At 40.2% G+C, this 23,358-nt stretch overlaps 1 pseudogene; it reads left to right on the plus strand.

The window, feature by feature from the left end:
• The first annotated feature begins 786 nt into the window (after nucleotides 1-786).
• Nucleotides 787-1,317, plus strand: LOC116762202 (annotated as a pseudogene).
• Nucleotides 1,318-23,358: the final 22,041 nt, after the last annotated feature.

Consider the following 23,358-nt stretch of genomic DNA (forward strand, 5'->3'; position numbering starts at 1 on the left):
TTTGTATGAAAATGTTCAAAATAAGAAGTAAACAAATGGGAATTCCCTGGTGGTCCAGTGGTTAGGACTCTGCACTTTCACTGCTGGGGGCTGGGGTTCGATCCCTGGTCCAGGAACTAAAATGCAAGCTGTGTGGTGAGGCAAAAAAAAAAAAAAAAGTAAACAAACAAGAAAAGCCCATAGCAATAACAAACAAAAGGTAACTAAGAAATTCAAATAGGGGAAAGGATGGCCAGCACAGTCCCCAGGAGAGGCTCTCTAGCCTGCCTCAGCCCCTGGCTCTCAGCATCCGCAGGACCAGCCCTGCTCAGCCCAGGCGAGATAAAGGCAATCCTCATTTTCAGCACCCATGGTGCTGGGCTGCACCCTGCAGGCCTACAAACCCTGTACTTGCCCATCCTTGAGAAGGAGCCGAGAGTCAGCGACAGAGGCATCAGTGGTTAATGGGTAGGGGGATCTCACACGGTGCTGGAATGACACCCCAACTGTGTGTGGCGGACGGTGGGCAGGACTTGGCAGTAGTCTTCGTTCCGGGGGAAGAGAGAGGTTACCAGTTACAGGGGGAATTGACTTAGGGTTGGCTTACCAGTTACCGGGGAAACTAGCAGAGGGACATACCTCTCATTGCCCCTTTGATAAACTATCAAGGTGTAGATGTTCTGATTTAAGATAAGAACAGTCACTAGCTGGTCATGTGAGTAGGGTGTAGGTGAAGCAGGCGCCGGTGGAGCAGGGAATGTACAGAGAGCGAGAGAACAGCCAGCTTGAGTGGCCTAATCATACACATGGGAACTTTCCAAGTTCTACCAGCCCTATGGTAAAGATACGCAACAGCGAATCATCAGGAGACTGTCCATTTGGTACCTAAGAGAGATGAAAATGTAATTTCCTAGAAGGAGGATTATTAATTGTAGGATCTAATGACAAACTGACATGTAGACATTATATAACATTATATTTTGTCTTCCATGTGGATTCTTCAGAGAGTAAACTTGGCATTTTAGATCTAATTCAAGTATTTTGGAAACATTAGATAAGTGTTTTTGAAAGTGTCTGTGAACTGGTTTTAATTTTCCATGTAGACAGGAATAGAAATGGTGATGGGAGTAATGATATTAGAGACCAATATGAATGAGATTATTACATAAATTGATGCACAAAATAAGCTGAAGATCTCTGAGACTAGCATAGCAGGAGCTCCAAGCTGTACTGTATGTATCAGATGTAAAAAAAAAAAAAAAATCTTCCTGTGATCCAAGAAATGTCAACCGTGGTGATATAAGTATAAAAGTGCCAAACCTGCCTTCTTTCAGATAAAAAATTTTAAAGGTTACTCCCAGGTAAAATCCAGAGGGAAAAGTCATCTAAGTTTACCATTCACTTGTTCACCCAAAATAGGGAAGAGTCTTAGCTTTTGCTCTTGGATTGAAGCCAAGGTACTACACACAAGTTGTGCAAAATTAGTATGTGGAGTTCAATGTTGCTTTCCTTGCTCGGTGATTTTAAAGAAATTGAGTAGTTCCTGTATGATTTTTTTTTCCTTTTCTAAACTGCATTTCTATGCCCACCAAAGGCATGCTCTAGTATTGACTACTGTAGTATTCAATATTTCAAAAAGTGTGAAACATTTCTGTAACTATCAAAACCCAAAACATTGGCGTTTGAATGGGTATCCAGTGCAGCATTCCTTAATTCTTTCTGCTATTTTTCACAATTGTTATTTAAAGAAACAAATATGTATTGCATGAAGACATTGTACCCTTTTTCCCTTAGTTAAAATAAATGCCAAGGTACCTGGAAAAATAATTCAAGTGAACAATTCGGTAAGTCCTTATCTCAGTATGATCTGCATTCCATTAGGTATGACTATGAACATTTAATCAAAACTTTGCAGTTGTAATTTTATGTTCACATTGTATTTGAATACCTCCCAATATTTTTGAAAGAAATCTTTCAAACACACGTATATGGCCTGTCCACAGATTTCTCATGCTCTTTTTATTTTGAAAAATTTCAACTATACATGAAAATGGAAAGACTAGTACTGTGAAAGCCTGTATACCCTCTACCCAGATTTAACAGCCATGTTTTTTATCTCTCTGCATATAGTTTTTTTTAACTGAACAATTTGCAATTCTTTGTGACACTTTTGCTCCTTCTATTTCTTCCCTTTCCTCCTGAGCTTTTCATTGTCCCTGCTCAGAACCCTTCACCAATTCTGCTTGCTGCTTGCCCCTTGAACCAGGCTTTCTAAATGACTCCAGCTCCATCCTTTGTCTTTCAATTAAGCACTAAAACATTTTGTCGCTTATTAAAGGAATATCAGGCATCAGTAAGAAGATGGAGAAAATCTGCTTTGTGTGGGAGAACTCAAGAGAATGTTCTGGCCTTTGGGTGTTGACTGAAAAACCATACCCCGAAGCTATTCAGAGGAAGGAATGTAGGTAAAAAGCAAAAATGATTTTGCATGTTAGAGGCTTAGGGAAAAGATTTGATGGCAAATAAGGCAGAATATCATCTTTCTCAGTTATAAAGTTGTGGGATGTCATCTATCCATGGTAAAGACCCATCTCCCCCATCTCCACACATAAAGTGGACAATTGCAAACCCCACTAACACAGTATACATGGTAACCCCAAATACACACAGTGCACCTTGATCTCAGGTCTTAGTACTTCACAGGGTTAATCAATCTGTTTCACTTGAAAGGACTGCATCTAATCCTTTAAGTATTAGGGAATGGATTGCTAATCCATAAACAAAAGAGAAAAGCAAGTCCCTGTGCTACCTGAATGATAGGTAAATCTTCCATTCAGGAGTTCATTGCTGTTAAGGAGACAACACCTGTGCTGAGAATTAAGCCTAAACTGAGGTAAGGTGGACCTTGAAATTAGGAGAGAAAAAGAACCAGTACACAGTGCTGATGTGTCAGGTAAAGAACAAGGAAGGAGGCAAGCTGAGTCCTTTAGTAAGGTGTGTGTGTGTGTGTGTGTGTGTGTGTGTGTGTGTGTGTGTGTGTGTGTGTGTTTAAATAGAATAAGAAAACTGGATGTTTAAATCAACAAAATGCAGAAGATAAATTAGTGTGTAAGATGGGCATTAATAAGCATCTATTTTACTATTGGAAAAAAAAGTTTTAAAAAAAGGAACTAGTTTAAAGCAAGATAGTTTCCTTTTTAGTTTTCTTTTATTTACCAAATATGGTAAAACTGTAGCAGCTACAGATTTAACAGAAGTAAAACAGATGATGTTATTAGGAAGTCACAAATGCACTGGTTTTAGACTTTGTTGGCTTTTAAAAATAAAACAGGGACTTCCCTGGTGGTGCAGTGGTTGAGAGTCCACCTGCCAATGCAGGGGACACAGGTTCGAGCCCTGGTCTGGGAGAATCCCGCATGCTGCGGAGCAACTGGGCCCGTGCACCACAACTACTGAGCCTGCGCTCTAGAGCCCGCGAGCCACAACTGCTGGGCCCATGTGCCACGGCTACTGGGGACTGCACACCTGGAGCTCGTGCTCCGCAACCAGAGAAGCCATGACAATGAGAAGCCCGCGCACTGCAACGAGGGGTAGACCCCGCTCGCCGCAACTAGGGAAAGCCCGAGCGCAGCAGCGAGGACCCAACACAGCCAAAAATAAAATTAATTAATTAAAAATAAAATAAAACAGTTGCCCTTTTTATTTTCCATTCCATATTACATATTAAATACTCTCAAATATCTAAAGAACCAATCAGAATTTTTTAATAATAAAATAATCTTGACGTGACTTCTTTCTCATGAATTTACTAAAATACTTGAGAGGGAGAAAGAATAGTTAAAAAGACATATCCTGTGATTGTAATCTACTTTTAATGTAACTAGAGACTAAATTAATTACTAATTTTTATGCCTGCTTTATTATAAAATGGTAGCCCAGTTGTAAACACCTTACTCTGATTTTATGTCAAAAGACTAGCACAAGTGAAAACAGAAAGTCTAGAGTTTAGTTAATAGTAGTGCATTATACCAATGTTGGTTTCTTATTTTGGCAGCCGCAATACAGTAACATAAAATGTTAACATTGGTGGAAACTGGCTGAGAGTAATATGGGAACTCCCTGTAAATAAAAGAGTAAAAAGAGTCTTTGTGACTCTTCTGTAAATATAAAATTATTCTAAAAGAAAAAGGTTATGGTTTTCTAAAAAGCCTATCACGTGATGGTATTTATAACAATGGGTGTAAGGATGTAAGGATAATGGCTTGCTCAATATTATCCAGATGATTACTGTAATCATGAAAATTATACATAAAAAGCTTGTTAATTAATTTTTTGGACTTTTCTAAGTAAAATCTGTGTTTAAAAATTCAGCTCAGACTATCAGTTCTAAACAAGTAACCTATAAAGCACAGTCAGACTATGAACAGTTCTCTAATTTGGGGGATATTAGAGTACCCAGAAATAGTCTTTCTTGAGACCAAAATAAGTTGGATGAGACCATTTGAACAAAAGAAAGTTATTGTCTGCCAGTTTCTCCTGCATTTCTGGTTAATTTGGAAGGAAAAATAAAGAACTGCAAGGAATCAGATGTCCATATATATCTTCTTTTTCCATTTTTTTCTGATATTCAGATATTTCTGAAATCAGGGCAGTTGGTAAGATCTAAAAACCCAGGAGACAGAGCCCTTTTAATAAGTAATTTTGTAGAGCTCATTAAAGATATCACATGCCTTCTTATTAAATAAACTAACTAACTAACTAACCCAAAGAACCTGTGTTCAGTCCCGCCACAGTTCTTGGCATTTATTAGTCTTAGAGACCAGGCAGCTGGCAGACAGTAGCCCATGGGCCAAATCTGGCCTGTTGTTGTTCTTATTTTTAAAGCCCATGAATTAAGACTGGTTTTTACACTTTTATTTTTTTATTTTATTTTATTTTTGCGGTACGCGGGCCTCTCACCAATGTGACCTCTCCCGCCGTGGAGCACAGGCTCCGGACGCGCAGGCTCAGCGGCCATGGCTCCCGGGCCCAGCCACTCCGCGGCATGTGGGATCTTCTCGGACCAGGGCACGAACCCGTGTGGCCTGCATCGGCAGGCAGACTCTCAACCACTGCGCCACCAGGGAAGCCCTGGTTTTTACACTTTTAAATAATTGAAGAAAAAAAGACCAAAAGGAGAATATTTCATGACACATGAAATGAAATTCAACTTTTAGCATCTGTAAATAAAGTTTTATTAGAACACACCAATATCTCTATGGCTGCTTTTCTGTTACAAAGGCAGAGCTGAATAGTTGTGACAGAGATGATAAAATCTAGCATATATACTGGCCCTTTAGAAAAAGAGTTTGTCAATTCTATTATAGACATCTTCCCCCATACACACACACCTCCCTCTTGGTTTTCAGAGCAGTGTTCTCATTTGACTTTCCAGCTAACTGCCACTCTGGGATGTAAGCAGCCATACGACAGGCTTGGTCTGGTGAGGACAGGACAAGGAGTATGGTTAGCTAGGAGGGGCCTGGCAGACACTAGTACAAAGGTAAGGTGTCAAGTACTGGAAGAGCTAATATATGGCTGAAGAGGCTGGGCAGGTCCTGGTGATCTGATAGAAAGGTCCCATTTTAGGAAGTCAGCCGAGGAATGAGGAGACAGGAATAGGAGACATGATGTGAGCGGTCTAGGAAGAGCCTAGGAGGTCAGAGTTTGCAAGAGCTGCATGAACAAGCAGGGTGAAACCAAACCCACATTCTAATCTTGAGACAAAGTTCACTGCCCCATTTTACATTGCTATCTGGGGTTGGATGGCATTAGGTCCAAAACTACTAATGACATTCAGAAGAAAATCAAGGATGTAAGGGGAACCCTACCTTCTCATAGATTCAACTCCTGTGATGGATGCTGAAGAAAAACCGCTTATCTCTCGACCACTAGACTTTCCTTGATACTGGTCTTCCTCCACTTACAATGGTGTTTCGTCCCGATGAACCCATCGTAAACTGAACATATTGTAAGTCAAAAATGCATTTAATACACCCAACTTACAGAACCTCATAGCTTAGCCTGGCCCACCTTAAACGTGCTCAGACACTTAACATTAGCCTACAGTTGGGCAAAATCATCTAACACAAAGCCTAGTTCATAATAAAGTGTTGGATATCTCATGTTATTTATTGAATACTGTACTGAAAGTGAAAAACAGAATGGTTTACCCTTGTGCTTGAGTGGCTGACTGGGAGCAGTGGCTCGCCGGCCGCTGCCCAGCATCACAAGAAAGTATCATACTGTTTATCACTTGCCCAGGAAAAGATCAAAATTCAAAATTTGAAAGACGGCTTCCACTGAATGCATATCACTTTCACACCATTGTGGAGTTGAAAAATAAGTCACACCATCATAAGTCAAACCATCGTAAGTTGGAGATGATCTGTATACAGTTCCACAAAATACTGATTACAAGATATCTTTACTTTTATATCTTTACCTTGGGGCAGAAGCTTGTCCTTCTTTCATGACTAGGCCAGATATCTAGTTCCATTATCAAAGTGAAAAGCTATCTTACCCATCTCCCAATCAAGCAAATCTCCCTCATATGTCACTAGAAGTCCCCAGTGCCTACATTCATCCCAATTCCCATCTGACTATACAGGAAGTATATACTGTAATGAACAATAGTTGGGCGATGAAAAGTGACAAAAAGAGGGAAGTCATTAAGTTGTGCTGATTCAATCATTTAATAGCCAGGAATAAAAATAGATAATTTTTTGATTTGATAAATCAAGTGTAGTGGAATAAGTATGTTTTAAAATGTAAAGATAAATACTAAAAAGAGCAGAAAGAAGGAAGAAGTGGTAATAATTTCATCCGTGCTGATAGTATGGGGTCAATTGGTCCTGTCTAAGGAGTAGAGGATTAAATGTATTACATAAATTTACATTTATAAAGAACCATTACGTTAGGAGTTTGGGATTAACATATATACACTACTATATATAAAGTAGTTAACCAACAAGGACCTACTGTATACAACAGGGAACTATACTCAATATTTTCTAATAACCTATAAGGGAAAAGAATCTGAAAAAAAAATATGTATATATGTATGTATCTATCTATATATATATATCTGAAACTAATACAACATTGTAAATCAGCTATACTTCAATAAAAAAATAATTTAAAAAAAAGTAACTGCTGGGGTAAAAATGCAAATATGTATTTCCTTATAACCCACACTCATACCCACAGAAGAAAATACAGTCTGAGTACTGAAAGATTTAAACAGTAACAAAACAAAACACCACAAACAAACAAAAAACAACCAATCCAGAAAACGTTCTACAAAATGTGATGAGAGTTAAGACCAAACGTATATGTATATGAGCTTAATTAACTCTGACAGGCACTGTTGCCTACCCAACAGCCATTGCCCTGCCTTTTGCCTGTTTTTTTGTACCCTGCTTTTGTTTGGAGCATGTACCCAGCCCTATGGGATGAGTCACTATTGGCTAAGCTGGGCATGGGTATTCTGTGTCCTTTTGTCAGCATCCCTTACATCTAAGAGTAGCCAGGAGTTGACTGAAGGAAAATGTACAACCTAAAAGTTTCAAGTTATGTTTTAATCGGGGACCTTACTGAAGACTGTATAGCCCAGGAGACAGCCTCTCAGATAGCTCTGAGGAACTGTTCCAAAGAGGAAAGGGAGGAGCCAGGGTATACAGGACTTTTTGTTGGGAAACAAAAACACCCCCTCGCCCAGGAAAAAAAAAAAACCCATGTCGTCAAACACCAAAAGATTACTGATAATCACAAAAAAACATCTCAAGTTAATGATTTTAGTGCCTGTCTGTGTATGGGAAGATGCAAGAGTCTGGACTCATTGAAATTATTCCTTAGATGTGTATCTTAACTATCTAGGGCCAGTATCCTGTTTTTCTCCATCCTGAATTCTCCTCAGGGTGCACCGTTGGGGTGACTGCAGTGGCTGATGGCTTGATTACAGGCAACATTCATTGTTTACTGGAATGGCAGGCAATTTCTTTTTTTTTTTTTTTTATACACTGGTATATGACCCGTTTTTATGGCCAATGAGACTTGAGGGGACATCTACTGCAGGGCACCGGAAAATATAGTTTTTTCCCCTGATAAGAGTAGCTCCAGGAGGATAGAACCTTTTACCCTGACGATCCTTTGTTTTCTGCCTTTGAATGTGCCTGTGATGTTAGGAGCTGTGGGAGCCATCTTGTGTTCATGAATCAACAAGAATAAGGGCTGGCAGAGCAGAGGGAAGGAGCCTGAGATCTGATGACTTTGCTGAATGAAGGCCAGCTACCGAGTTGCAGAGTGAGTCATATCTTTCCTTGCAACTTTCATTTCTGTCTTCAGGCCTATAGTACAAGGAGGTCATGATTAATCTTGCTTAGCAAAATATTCCCCTCCAAAGCTTTTAACCATTTGCCTTTGCAGACACTTAGGTATTTCACTTGCAGCAGAGAAGAGTTGACTTTGTACTAAAAATCTTCCTAGCAGAGAATCTTCCCAGCTTCAGATTACATAAGTGACCTTTAGCTTGTGGCATAGAATTCCAGATCACTGGAAATGGCAATGCAATAACGGAAAATGATTCAGAAGGAGCTTCTTGAGGTCACACACTTGTGTTACATAAACTGCTTCAAACAGCCTTTAAGTCTTTATTCTTATACATGCTTAAGCTCCTATTAGTTATTGGGTATTACTACTGCTTGGTATCTTTTACTGATTTCAACAATGACCTCTTTTTAGCTAAATCCATTATTCTTCTCCGGTTCTTCATTTTCTTGACCTCTCTATTGCATTTTTAGAAAACAATTACTCCTACCCTCAAATGCTCTCTTCCTTGACTTCCGTCCTATTTGCTAGCAGTTTCTTCTCATCTTATTGCCTTTGATTCCTCACACCACCCCTTCACGGGATATTCCCTTTCCCCAGTCCTTTGCTCCCTACTTTATTCTTTCACTCAAGGTCACATCATCTTCCCTACAGCCATTACCTCTGTGCTAACAAAGGCCTGTGCTACTTTCTCACTTAAATTGTAGCCCCCCACTGCTTCTTGCTATTCACTCTTGGATGTTGCACTGGTACTGCAATTTGAACGTATCTCCCTTCTCAGACTGGCTCCTTTTTCCATTTTCCTGCCTGTGGTCATGGCACGGTCATTTTCTTAGTCACTGCTGTTGTTTGGTAGAAACGAAAGAAATTTAAGTTGGCTCAAACAGCAGAAATTTATTTTCTTACAGCTCTGGAGGCTAGGAGTCCAAGATTAAGGCATTGACGAGTTTAGGCCTCTCTCCTTGGCTTGTTGATGGCTGCCTTCTTGCTGCGTCTTCATATGGTCTTTTCTCTATCCACACACATCCCTCGTGTCTCTCCCTCTCTTTTTTTTGTCTCTCCCTCTTTTTGTAAGGACACCAGTCATATTGGTTTAGCACTCACCCTAATGACCTCGTTTAACCTTAATTACATCTTTAGAGGATTTATCTCCTGATGCAGTCACACTCTGAGGTGTGCTGGGAATTCGGTGGGGAGGGGCATAATTTCATCCATTATAGTCACCCAGGCCATAAAACTTTGTTCTCCTGTTTACTTATCTCCATTATCTTCTATCCAGACATTTAGTCTTCTAGACTTTTCCTATTGTGTCTAAATCTGTTTCTTTACCACCATTCCCAGTGCCATTCTCAGACCTTAATCAATTCTAAATTTCCTTGCCTAGTCTTTATAAGGCCCTCTATAATGACTCACCTAATCTTTTCTTTTGGTATTTTTGTCAAAGCCATTCATGTTTGTAAGAAATATAAATGCTAATCATCAAAAGGAACAGTCCTCTGCCCTAATCCCAGGCCCATCGCCCAGATGTAGCCTCCATGTAGAGCCAAATACTGTGCCAGGAGTACATTTTTTCCTTAAGATCCACTGTTCTTAGAGACTAGAAGCAAGATAGTTTGTGACACATATGAGTTCCAAAAACTAGAATAGATTTTTACTGAACAGTGGTATAACTGATGGTATATGTTTCTTAAAGGTCCAAATGTAATTTTAAAAATGGAAAAGGAAAAAAAAGACCCACTGTTAACAATCCCTGGGCCATCCGAAATAAACTGCTCTTAACAACCATACAAATACATCCTCTTTTCTGTCACTCCACCAGTTGCTCAAAAATCTTGCCACATTTAGTTCATTTCATATTTGGACATTTTCTAATTATCTTTAGAGCTTCTAATTATTATTTTTTTCCTTATTGAAAGGTATATTAGTTTCCTAGGGCTGCCATAACAAATTACCACAAACTAGATGGCTTAAAACAATATACATTTATTCTCTCATAGTTCTGGAAGCCTGAAGTCAAGGTGTTGGGAAGGGGATGCTCTCTCGGGGCTCTAGGGAAGAAGCCTTTCTTGCTTCTTTCTAGCTTCTGTGGAACCAGCAATCTTTGACATTCCTTGACTTGTAGTTTCATTATTCAGTTTCTGCCTCCATCTTCACATGGCCTTCTTCCTTGTGATTCTGTGTATGTCTCCTCTTCTTGTAAGGACACCAGTCATTGGATTTAGGGACCACCCTAAATCCAGGATGTTTTCATCTTGAGATCCTTAACTAATTACATCTGCAAAATCCCTATGTCCAAATAAGGTCACTTTTTTTTTTTTAAGGATGTTGTTTTTCACTTTGTTTCACGAAAAGAAATATTTACCAGGTTACCAAGAAAATGCATAAGGCAACAATAAGTACCAGAAAAAAAAAGACAGAATGTGCATTTGAGTTCAGCTAAATCATAGTATCTAGCATGTTGACTGGTACAACTTCCAGATTTGCAATGTATTCTTGATTGAGGATCCAGATTCCACTCTTCTTTTTCTCCATTAACTCTCATTTTTTAGGGTTAGATCTGTATTCCCTTACAGGTTTTCTTCTCTTTCCACAAAGGGACAAAAATTCAGGTCAAAAACTGTAGTCACATCTGGGGCTTGAGAAAATAATTGGTAGTTAAATAATGAAAGCGGTTATTCCTCCCCTACACATTCCCAAAAGAGAACATGAAGGCTGGAGAATTATAATTGGCTTTTTGACCATCAACCCCCAACAGGATTTTTCCATCCTACCATTAAAGTGTTGAGTTCTCAACACTGTCCAAGAATCTGGAGTGAATGTTCTTGTCTTCTGCTGAACTTAAAGCTTCTGTTTGGAGTAACATAAACCAAGACTAGTTTCCCTTTCATGCAACAGCCCTTCATGTGTTTGAAGATGGCTACTCTGCTGCCGCTGAGCCATCCTCCCATCAACTAAGAAATGCCCCAGTTCTTTCAATCATTCTTCGAATAACTTGATTTCTAGTACTCTACCCAGCTTATCTGTGCCTTCTAGACAGTGCACTTCTTCAATATGCCTAAGTGTGTACCTAAAACTAAACACAATCCCCCAAAGGTGACATCCTATCCTGCCCAGAGAGATGTGGTTACTTCCCATCAGCCACGCAGTGTTTCCTTTAATGCAAACTAAGTTTGGGGACTATTTTAAAGTATCTGCATCCACTATTGTACCAAGCTTGTGATGAACTAAAGTCTTTATCTTTTATTTTAAGACTTAATACCATTCTGAGTCTTTTTTTTTTTTTTCTTTTTTTTGTGGTACGCGGGCCTCTCACTGCTGTGGCCTCTCCCATCGCGGAGCATAGGCTCCAGATGCGCAGGCTCAGCGGCCATGGCTCACGGGCCCAGCCGCTCCGCGGCATGTGGGATCTTCCCGGACCGGGGCACGAACCCGTGTCCCCTGCATCGGCAGGCAGACCCTCAACCACTGCGCCACCAGGGAAGTCCCATTCTGAGTCTTTAATTGCACTTATGCAATTGATTTAAAAAAACCTAAATATGAGATTTTACATTTATTCCTATTAAATATATCTTGAAGCTTCTAGCCCATGGAGGCCATGCTGATACTCTCATGAGCTCTGAGGGCCAGGTCACATTTTGAGGTTCCATGTGGACATGAAGTTTCAGGGGACACTATTCAACCCACTATAAGGGGAAAATATGACTTGCTCAGTATATCATTAATGTTTTTCCCACCCTAACTACTTTGAAGAAAGAGGGAATTATGGTCCAGAATGAACCCAGGAGCACAAACAATGTCATCACTGCCTTGTTTCTCTCCAACACTATGGCTTTGTTTTCCTCTATGTTGGCTTCATTCCCAAGCAAGCTTACCTCATGTGCCAGCAAAGATAGGTTCTAGCATCTCTCTAGGCTCATCCTCTTCATAGATTATGATCCAAGAAAAAATACAAATGACTTTGCCAATAGTTCCAGCAAAATACCTAAGGAAGTCTCAGATACACCTTGTTTGGCTCATCTCTGAACCAATCACTGTGGTCAGGGGAATGAACAAAGCTTGCTCGGCCTAACCTGGGTCACATGCCCACCCCTAGTATGAGAGGTGAAATGACCGTACCTAAACCACAGGGAATAAGAATGGGGAAGGATGGTGCCCTAAGAGATCCTTGGTAGATGAAAATCACATTATTCCTTGCAAAGCTGAAAATAGCTTTATCAATAGCTTGATTGATAGTTTAACTGTACATAAAATTCTAGGTTTATGATAATTTTCTTCCAAAATGTCTAAAGGAATATTTCATTGTTTTCTTTTTCCCCAGAATTTATTATGAAAAAGTTCAAAAGTACAGAAAAATTGAAAGCATTTTATGTGAACACCCATATGTCTATCACCTAGATTCTAGGATTGTTGCATTTACATTATCAAATATCTATCCCTTATTCATCCCTCTATTCATCTATTGATCCATCTTATTTCCTAGGCATTTCAAGAGCAGTTTCCGACATTATTACACTTTACTCCCAAACACTTTGGCATGCATATCATTACCTAGAGTTCAATATTTGTTTATAACTTTTTAATTTGAGTTAAAATTTGTATACAACAAAAGGCAAAAATTTTACGGGTACCATTCAGTGAGTTTTGACACTGCAACCCAAATCCATATCAAGATACAGAACGTGATGTTCCTTCATGTCCCTTTCCAGTAAACCCCTGTACCTGCCCCTCGCAGAGACAACCGTTATTCTGGGTTTTTTTTCAATCATAGGTTAATTATGCCTGTTTTAGGACTTCATGTAGATGGATTCGTACAGTATTCATTCTTTGTAAGGATTATTTTATTCTACATAATGTTTTTATTTATTTATTTTTACATAATGTTTTTGATGTTCATCTACATCATAGTCTGTATCTATTCCACTGTATGAATGAATATACCACAGTTTATCCATTCCCCTATCGATAGACACATGGGGGCTGTTTCCAATTTTCAGCTATTATAAATAAAGCTGTTATACACATTCTTGTACACATGTTTTTGTGGGCATAGTTTTCAACTTTCTTGGACAGACACTTAGTCATAAATAGACTGTAGGGCTTCCCTGGTGGCGCAGTGGTTGAGAGTCTGCCTGCCAATGCAGGGGACACGGGTTCAAGCCCTGGTCTGGGAAGATCCCACGTGCCACGGAGCAGCTGGGCCCGTGAGCTACAAATACTGAGCTCTGCGCGTCTGGAGCCTGTGAGGCCCGCGACAGTGAGAGGCCCGCGCACCGCGATGAAGAGTGGCCCCCGCTTGCCACAACTAGAGAAAGCCCTCGCACAGAAACGAAGACCCAACACAGCCAAAAATAAATAAATGAATAAATAAATTTATAAAAAAAAAAAAAATAAATAAATAAATAGACTGTAGGTCATAGTCTACAGTCATAGAATAGCTGTAGGTTTCATTTTATAAGGACCTGCCAGATCTTTATGCAAAGGGGTTGTACCGTTTTATAGTCTTCCAACAATATATGAGAGTTCTAGTTGCTCCACAATCCTTGCCAACATTTGTTGTTGTCAGTCTTTTCAATTTCAGCCATATTGATGAATATGTTGTGATGTTTCATGTTGATTTTAGTATTCATTTTCTAATGTCTAATGATTTTGAGCACTTTTTCATGTGCAATTCATGTATTTTCTTTTAGGTAGTGTCTAAGCAAATCTTTGAACTTGCATATTTACTAAGCCCGTGCGCCACAACTACTGAGCCTGTGTGCCACAATTACTCCCATATGAATATCCAGTAGTTTTAGCAATGTTTAAAAAAAGATTCTGGGGCTTCCCTGGTGGCGCAGTGGTTGAGAGTCCGCCTGCCGATGCAGGGGACACGGGTTCGTGCCCCGGTCTGGGAGGATCCCACATGCCGCGGAGCGGCTGGGCCCGTGAGCCATGGCCGCTGAGCCTGCGCGTCCGGAGCCTGTCCTCCGCAACGGGAGAGGCCACAACAGTGAGAGGCCCGCGTAACGCATTAAAAAAAAAAAAAAAAAAAAAAAAAAAAAAAAAAAAGATTCTGTTGTTTTTCTGACGTCTGATAATTTCATATAGCCTGTTGCCAGTCTGATTTTTTTTTTCCTTTGAAGTTGACCTATTTTCTCTCATCTCTGAGTGCTTTCTGGATCTTCTCTTTTCCTTAGTACATCTAATATTATCTTGCTTATCTTTCAGTATACCCTTTGAATCTGAAGATTCATGGCTATCTTAGCTTTGGCATATTTTCTTCAATGATTTCTATAACATCTTCTATTGTTGCACTTTCTTTGAGCTTTCTTTCTGGAATTCCTATTGGTTAGATCTTGGACCTGGATTGGACCTCTAGGTCTTTTATATTTTTGCTTTATTTTTGGTCTTTTTCTGTTTTCTAATGTCATATTACCACCGTTCTAGAAAAAATTTCAGTTTGGCAAGCATATTTTTAATTTCCGAGTGGCTGTTCTTGACTTTCTTGTTTTCCAAGTGTCTCTTATTATAGCACCCTGTTTTTGTTTTTTGTTTTTTTGTGGTATGCGGGCCTCTCACTGTTGTGGCCTCTCCCGTTGCGGAGCACAGGCTCCGGATACGCAGGCTCAGCGGCAATGGCTCATGGTCCCAGCCACTCCACGGCATGTAGGATCTTCCTGGACCGGGGCACGAACCCGTGTCCCCTGCATCGGCAGCCAGACTCTCAACCACTGCGCCACCAGCGAAGCCCCCAGCACCCTGTTTTTTACATTAGGTGTTCACTGTCTTATAGAATACCTCTGAGAATATTAATTAGAGGTTTGAAAAAATCTTTTTCTGTTACCCAAGTTGGTTCTTGTGAGGTCAGCTTTTATTTTTGCTTCTTCTGTTTTTTGGGTTTTATTTTTCTTTTCTGTTTTATGTAGCTGATTTCCCTTGTGTGTCCAGTGATGTGAGGGTGCTTTTTTTAACATTTGAAAAAGAGGAAATAGGCTGATTTTTTTCTTCAACTGTTACATATCAGGCTGTTTTCTGCTAGTTAATTTCCCGGAAAAACAGAAGAGATTTGACAGAAAATTCTGTGTTCATGAGCAGAGCTTGCTAAACAGGGACGCTTCTAGTTACAAGGAAAGGCTAGGGAGCCAGAGAGAGGAGGGTTTACCTGGACGGCTACCGCTCACCTTAGCATTAGTTCATCAGTATTTAATTAAAGTTATTGTCTGCTTATTGTCCTGTCCCCGTTACTCTTAGCTTTTATGGCTTTATTCATTTAAAAAATTCTTTACTGCTCTTTAAAATTGTGTATTGTAAGGGAGGGGAGACAAAAGTTTTTGCTTAGACTGCTGTTTTGAACCTAATCTCCTATCTTTTAAAAATTATTTCCTGCTCTTTCTAAATGGGCATCTTCCACTATATTTAGGTTGTTACGTTTACTGTCTCATGGATATACCAGACTAGTAGCTACCTTCTTGCCCTCAGTTATTGTGTTTCTTTTCCAGATATTTCCTTCTTCTCTTCGCCCTCTTCTTCCACCTAAGCCTAATGAAATTTTTTCCCAACTTTTGAAGCTAACTTGAGCACACTTCCTCCATGAATCCCATCTGTTTAATCCAGCTTTCATTGACATCCCTTTCATCTTACTACTATCCAACTCAGTACCTGTCATTCACAATTCAGCTCTTTTTTAAAAAAATATTTATTTATTTGGCCGGGCCAGGTCTTAGTTGCAGCACACAGGATCTTCACTGTGGCATGTGGGATCTAGTTCCCTGGCCAGGGATCGAACCCGGGCCCCCTGCATTGGGAGCTTGGAGTCTTAACCACTGGATCACCAGGGAAGTCCCCACAATTCAGCTCTTAATTATACAGGCTAGTATTGCTCATACTTGTTTCAGATATTTATTATTATGTTGATAACTATTAAAAACTCTTTGGGAAAAGGTATTTATTTTTTTTCTGTCCTTCAAAACACGTAGCATAGTATGCAAGTGTAGTAGATATTCAGTAAGTATTTGTAATAACTTCCCTACTATTTGCAAGAAAGGAGGCAGATGACAGCTTTTTTTTTCCTTTCTTTCTGGAAACAGTAGGAGACCTGTCTTTGAATTGGAAGCTGAAGTGGGGACACTGCATTCCGGGCAGAAGAAATGCTTATTCTTCTCCACTAAGGAAAAAACAAGTTACATAGCATAAATGTTTTCTGAAAGCAATGGAGATAGAATGATCCACCAGAGTTGAATCAACAGAGGCAAGAGTGGTTTGGAAAAAAACCAAAGTAACAAAATGTGATTTAAAAATACATTTTACAGGGCTTCCCTGATGGCGCAGTGGTTGAGAGTCCGCCTGCCGATGCAGGGGACACGGGTTCGTGCCCTGGCCCGGGAGGATCCCGCATGCCGCAGAGCGGCTGGGCCCGTGAGCCATGGCCGCTGAGCCTGCGCGTCCGGAGCCTGTGCTCCGCAGCAGGAGAGGCCGCAATGGTGAGAGGCCCGAGTACCGCAAAAAAAAAAAAAAAAAAAATACATTTTACAGTCTAGAATTCCACAACATTTCTAACAGTGGGTTCTCACAACATTGCTAACAGTGTCATTTTCAGTTAAAAAGGAAAGAGGTCTAGTGGTGGAACAAGAGCAAGAGGATTAGTTATAAGTGCTGTTCACCAAATATATCAGCTTCACCAACCTTCTGGGCACATGCTAGGTTTGTACTGCCTTGATCCCATGAAGTTAGGGGTAGCCATGCAACTTGTTTTGGCCAAAGAAATGAGAGTGGGAGTGATGTCACTTCCAGGTGGAAGCTTTAAAAGCCAGTGAGGGATTTGCCATATTCCTGTTTTCTGCTTCAGTGGTCATGGAAGCATGTGATGCTCCATAATTCTGAATTCTTAAAAGTCCATAATGAACAGTCTCTCTGAAGACCTGTGATGGAAACATAGTGTGACAGATAAACCTTTGTTGTTTAAAGCCATTGAGTATAAATTATTGCTGTCCAGGGTCAAGCAAACTACAGCCTGCAGGCCAGCTGTTTTGGTAAAATTCTATTGGAACACAGTGATGCACATTTGTTTATGTATTGTCTATGGCTGCTCTCATGTTACAACTGAGTTGAATAGTTGCAACAGAGACTGTGTGGCCTTCAAGTCAAAAATATTTACTATTACTCTTTAAGAAAAAGTTTGCTGACCTCTGACCTAGTCTGTCTTGCCTGTGAGAGAACTAGAGGTCTTTGATAAGTGCCCTTATGCGGCCATTATCTGTTTTGTGCACAACGCAAATGGTGTTTATAATAGCCAGCCTCCAGGATAGCCCGGATGATCCCCATCTCTTGGTGTTCACGCCCTTGTGCATTTCCTTCTCACACTGAATAAGGGCTGACTTGTATGACCAATGTGAAAGTGATGCAGTGTAGCTTCCAAGCCTATGTCATGAAAGACACTGTCACCTCCATCTCCCTCTCTCTGAGATCACTCTGGCGGAGGCCAGCTACCACCATGTTCTGAGGACACTCAAGAAGCCCTATGGAGAAGCCCATGTGGTAAGAAACTGCGGCCTCCTGCCGAGTCATGTGAGTCAAGCCTTCAGATGACTGCAGCCTTGGCCAGCATCTTGACTGCAACCTCATGAGTGACTCTGAGCCCAGATCACCCAGTTAAGCTACTCCTGAATCCTGATCCATGGAAATTATGAGATAGTAAATGTGTTGTTTTAAACCACTAAGTTTGGGCATAATTGGTTATGAAGAAATAATTAATGCAAGGTTCAAATGAAAACGTGTATTGGTACTCTATATGCTTATATATATATTTGTACATAGAACTTTATATACACACAATATTTTATTTTATTACTAGACAAAGAATTTATGTACTTTAATAATTAGAGTATACTTGTGTGAATATAGATAGGTGGAGTTATCCTGTGAAGGAAATTATTATACATATATGTTATCTTCCCCATTTGCTTTTCAACACCTTAATCTTTGTGGAATAAAGCGTGAAATGTGTTCTGGGAAAGAAGGGAAAAAGTTCCCCAAATATTTAAATTTTCCTTGATATGTTAACTGTTCAATTTGCTTTAAGTTCTTTGTAAAAGAATTGGGTAGAATGAATGGAGCAAACTTTTTTTTTTATTGGAGTAAAATTGCTTTACAATGTTGTGTTAGTTTCTGCTGTACAGTAAAGTGAATCAGCTATATGTATACCTATATCCCCTCCCTCTTGGACCTCCCTCCCACCCCACCCCTTCATCCCACCCATCTAAGTTGTCACACAGCACCAGGCTGAGCTCCCTGTGCTATACAGCAGGTTTCCACTAGCTATCTATTTTACACATGGTAGTGTATTTGTGTCAAACCTAATCTCCCAATTCGTCCCACCCTCCCCTTCCCTCTGTGTCCACATGTCTGTTCTCTACATCTACGTCTCTATTCCTGCCCTACAAATAGGTTCATCTGTACCATTTTTCTAGATTCCACATATATGCATTAATATACAATATTTGTTCTTCTCTTTCTGGCTTACTTTACTCTGTATGGCAGACTCCAGGTCCATCCACATCTCTACAAATGACCCAATTTCGTTCCTTTTTATGACTGAGTAATATTCCATTGTATATATGTACCACATCTTCTTTATCCATTCATCTCTCGTTGGACATTTAGGTTGTTCCCATGTCCTGGCTATTGTAAATAGTGCTGCAATGAATATTGGGGTACATGTGTCCTTTTGAATTATGGTTTTCTCAGGGCAGGGTATATGCCCAGTAGTGGGATTGGAGCAAACTCTTTATAATACTTTATTTCTAATGGTGATCATGTATTTCTAACAAAAGTGTTAGAAGCCAGATTTTTCCAATTGACTGCTATAACCTTCCTATATACATTAAATGGAATAGTTAGTAATAGCATTTGGAATTTGGGGAGTGACAGGGAATCAAGAAAGATCTTTGAAGTGAAGTTAATAGTGAAGAAGCAAAAGTCAGTGGGAGCCAGGGTTCAAGGAAAACGAAATTAAAATGTTTCTGATGGCATTTACTTTTTCTTTCACAAATTGAGACTAACAGACAAAGATAATGGGTAAAAAATTCCTTCTCAAATAGTATCAGCAGATTCTTCTGGACAGCAGTCTGTACATCTTTAACCCAAAGTATAAACAGGAGGGCGTGAAGTAATATTTTTGGATAATACCTGTAGACATAAAGCACGAGAAGTAGAAAAGAAAAAAGGAAAGTTAGGACAGAGAAAGAAAGGAAGTGGGGAAAGAAGAAGAGGTTAAACAATAAAGAAAAAACATAGTGCGGTGTAAGTGCTCCCCAGCTTATTCGTCTGGTTCCAAACTTAGGATAATGCTGGTTACCTGGCCAAATCTTATTTTCCAAGCCTGTAACTTGCTTTAGGCCTTCAGGAAATATTCAACTATCAGGCTGCAAATAAGTACTGACCTCCACAGTTCGGGCCTACATGAAAGTAGGGTAAGCCTAGAGGAGAAATTAACTATCTCCTTATGTTCCCCCCACACCCCAGAAAAGGCCCAGAAAACAAATATAATTTTTCCTTTTATATCATTTTTGTTTAGTAACCATGTGACTGCTGTGGATGGGAGGGCTGTATGTGCCAGAGTGTGTGCTGTGAATAAACTCTCTTGGACTGTGGAATTTTATTGCCCCATATTATCAGTTACCTTAGATGGTACACCTGTAAGGTTGAAATCTGGAGACCAGGCTCTGGTGCTGCTGCTTTTAGGATCAAACTGGAGAGTTTCAGAACTAGTTCTCTAGGCCTGGATTGACTTAAGCATAAACTTGTTCTGTATAGATGTTTATCATGGTTATTAAACTGTAAGTCATACATACGACCAAAATCAAGGCCCATGTCTGATAAACTTAACAGCATTAATGAAGGGAGACAAAATATTTGAGAATTCCTGAAACAGCTAGTATGCTTACTGGCTGTAATTGTAGTTATAGAGAAAACTGAGCTAGAATTGTTTTCTTCCTCCAGGGAACATTGCTGCTATTCCTTGGCTCGTGTCACTGAGACCTGACACAGACGCACAGCACACAGTGTCTTAGGATTGGTTCAACTTGTGACCAGGTGTCTCCAATTCTATTTCACAGGAGCTGAAACTGAAAACTTCATTTTTTACCTCAACATCTGCTCCATCCTGCTTTTTCACGATTATTATAGCAGTGTAAAAAGTTTTCAGTGGTTTCATAGCTAAGGCACCAAAAGCACAAGTAACAAAAGAAAAAACAGATAAAATTGACTTGAACAAAATTTAAAACTTTGTGTTGCAAAGACCACCACCAAGAAAGGGAAAACCCACAACCCATAGAATGGGAGCGAATATTTGCAAATCATATATCTGATAAGGGACTTGTATCTAGAATAAAGAACTCCTGCATCTCAATAATAAAAAGACAAGTAAATCAACTCCAAAAGAATGGGCAAAATCTCTGAATAGAAATTTCTCCAAAGAAGATAGAACAGCCAAAAGCACATGAAAAGATGTTCAACACCATTAATCATTACGGAAAGACAAATCAAAACCAATGTCAGATACCCACTTCACACCCACTAGGATGACTGTAATCAAAAAGGCAGACAACAACAAGGATGTGGAGAAATTAGAGTCCTTATACACTTCTGACTAAAATGTAAAATGATGCCTACACTTTGTAAAAACAGTCTGGCAGTTTCTCAAATGGTTAAAGATAGAGTTAATATTTGCCCCGTAATTCCATCCAAGAGAACTGAAAACAGAAGTCTACACAAAAACATTTACAGAAATGCTCATAGCAGCATTATTCTTTTTATTTATGTATGTATGTATGTATGTATGTGTGTACGTTTTGGCTGTGCTGGGTCTTCGTTGCTGCACGCGGGCTTTCTCTAGTTGCAGCGAGCAGGGGCTACTCTTTATTTGCTGTGTGCGGGCTTCTCATTGCGGTGGCTTCTCTTGTTACAGAGCACGGGCTCTAGGCACACGGGCTGCAGTAGTTGTGGCATGCGGGCTCAGGCTCGTGGGCTCTAGAGTGCAGGCTCAGTAGTTGTGGCACACAGGCTTAGTTGCATGTGGGATCTTCCCGGACCAGGGTTTGAACCCGTGTCCTCTGCACTGGCAGGCGGATGCTTAACCACTGTGCCACCAGGGAAGTCCCAGCAGCATTATTCTTACTAGCCAAAAAGCAGAAACAACCTAAAAGTCTATCAGCTGATGAATGGATCAACAAAATATGGCATAGCCATTCAATGGAATGTTATTCGGCAATAAAAGAGTTAAGTACTGAAACATGCTACAACACAGATGAACCTTGAAAACATTAGGCTAAGTAAAGGACCATGCATTGTATGATTCCATTTATATGAAATGTCCAAAAAAGGAAAATCTATAGAGACAAAACATAGATTAGTGGTTGGGCTGGGAAGAGGCAGAAGTGGAGTGACTGCTACTGGGCACGGGGTTTCTTGTTTGGGTGTTGAAAATGTTCTCAAATTCTGGTGATGGTTGCACAACTCTGTGAATATACTAAAATCCATTGAATTGTACACTTTAAATAGGTAAATTCTGTGGTGTGTGAATTTTATTTCTAATAAAGCTACTTTAAAAAAAAACAACTCTTCCAAGGAGATGATCTTGGATACAAATTAGGGCCAGATCAAGAAGACGTGAATATTACAGATATTTTTTTATATCTTTTTTTAAAAACCAATGTCCTAAACTACCTGAAATCCTCAGTTTTACCCTTTGAGTTTTCTGCACAGTTATCATTATGTGATTGTGAAAATCAATCAGGGAAGCACTAGGAAAATGCTAGATTTATCTTTCAAGGTTAACAATAATTTGGAAACCTCAGGAATCTCATCTTTTAGTTGTGAACAATTTATTTTGAAGGGTGGGTTGCAATTATTCTTTTAACTCATGGGTGAAAAATATGTCATTCCAGGTAATCTATTTTGATTTTACCAAGTGAAGAGCAGTAATTTGGGGACCCAATAGAGTTCTAAAATTTCATCACAGAGAGTAGCTCATAAAGGATTATGTAGGCTTTGCTTTTGTTGAGTGTTGGCCTTTGCTGATTACTTATTTATATAACTGAGTTTTTATAGGCACACTGGAGCTCTGAAAAGTGGGACTCATTGCTTTTTCATGCCAAAGACCTGTGATTTGGATGTGTGGGTCCGTCCCACAGTACCCTCTTCATATTTTGAGGAAGACAGAGAACCACCTAAGGGACAGGTCTTAGGTCTAAGGTCCTGATTGACGGATCGCCATAGAAATTGTGTTCTCCAAACGTATGGACACCAAGGGGGGAAAGCCGTGGGGATGTGTGTGTGATGAATTGGTCGATTGAGATTGACATGTATACGCTGATGTGTAGAAAATTGATGACTAATAAGAACCTGCTGTATAAAAAAATAAAATAAAGTTCAAAAACTCAAAAAAAAGAAATTGTGTTCTCAAAGTAGGGTTAAAATGATCCAAGGGGCAGGTTCGGCAGTTTTTCTGCTAAGCCACAGCAGCAACGCTCCAACGGCGGCGTCTCTCACCTTCTTCGGAGCTTGAGGGCCGTCCTCCCTCCCTGCGCACATGGCGAGGTGGGGACAGAGAGCCATGTGCGACCAACGTGAGCCACTTTCTGCTGCACGCTGTTTAAATTCCAGGTATTGGAAATGAATTTTCAGCTGCAAGATACCGCGGGGCAGACCAGAAGGACTACCAATCAGTGGTTTAGAAATAAAACCACAACGAACTGAAATGGGAGTCTCCGCCTCCTCTTCCGACACACATTTCCCTTTTCCTCCCTTACTCCGCCTCCTTCACCTTCGCTTACTCTCTGCCCACCGGCTCCGCCCCGTCCTGCGACCCGGCGGAGTCTGAGGCGGACCAGCGGAGGGAAGAGTGAATCCATCCTGGTGCTTCGTCTGGGAGGGCATAAGGGCGTGCCTTTTTGACGACAGAGGGGGAGGGGCGAGGGGCCAACTCTGGAGCCCGGGACCTCCCGACAGAGGGGGCGGAGGGAGAATGGGTCGGCC

The sequence above is a fragment of the Phocoena sinus genome, chromosome 11 (genome assembly GCF_008692025.1).
Source record: "Phocoena sinus isolate mPhoSin1 chromosome 11, mPhoSin1.pri, whole genome shotgun sequence".
NCBI classification, from domain to species: domain Eukaryota; kingdom Metazoa; phylum Chordata; class Mammalia; order Artiodactyla; family Phocoenidae; genus Phocoena; species Phocoena sinus.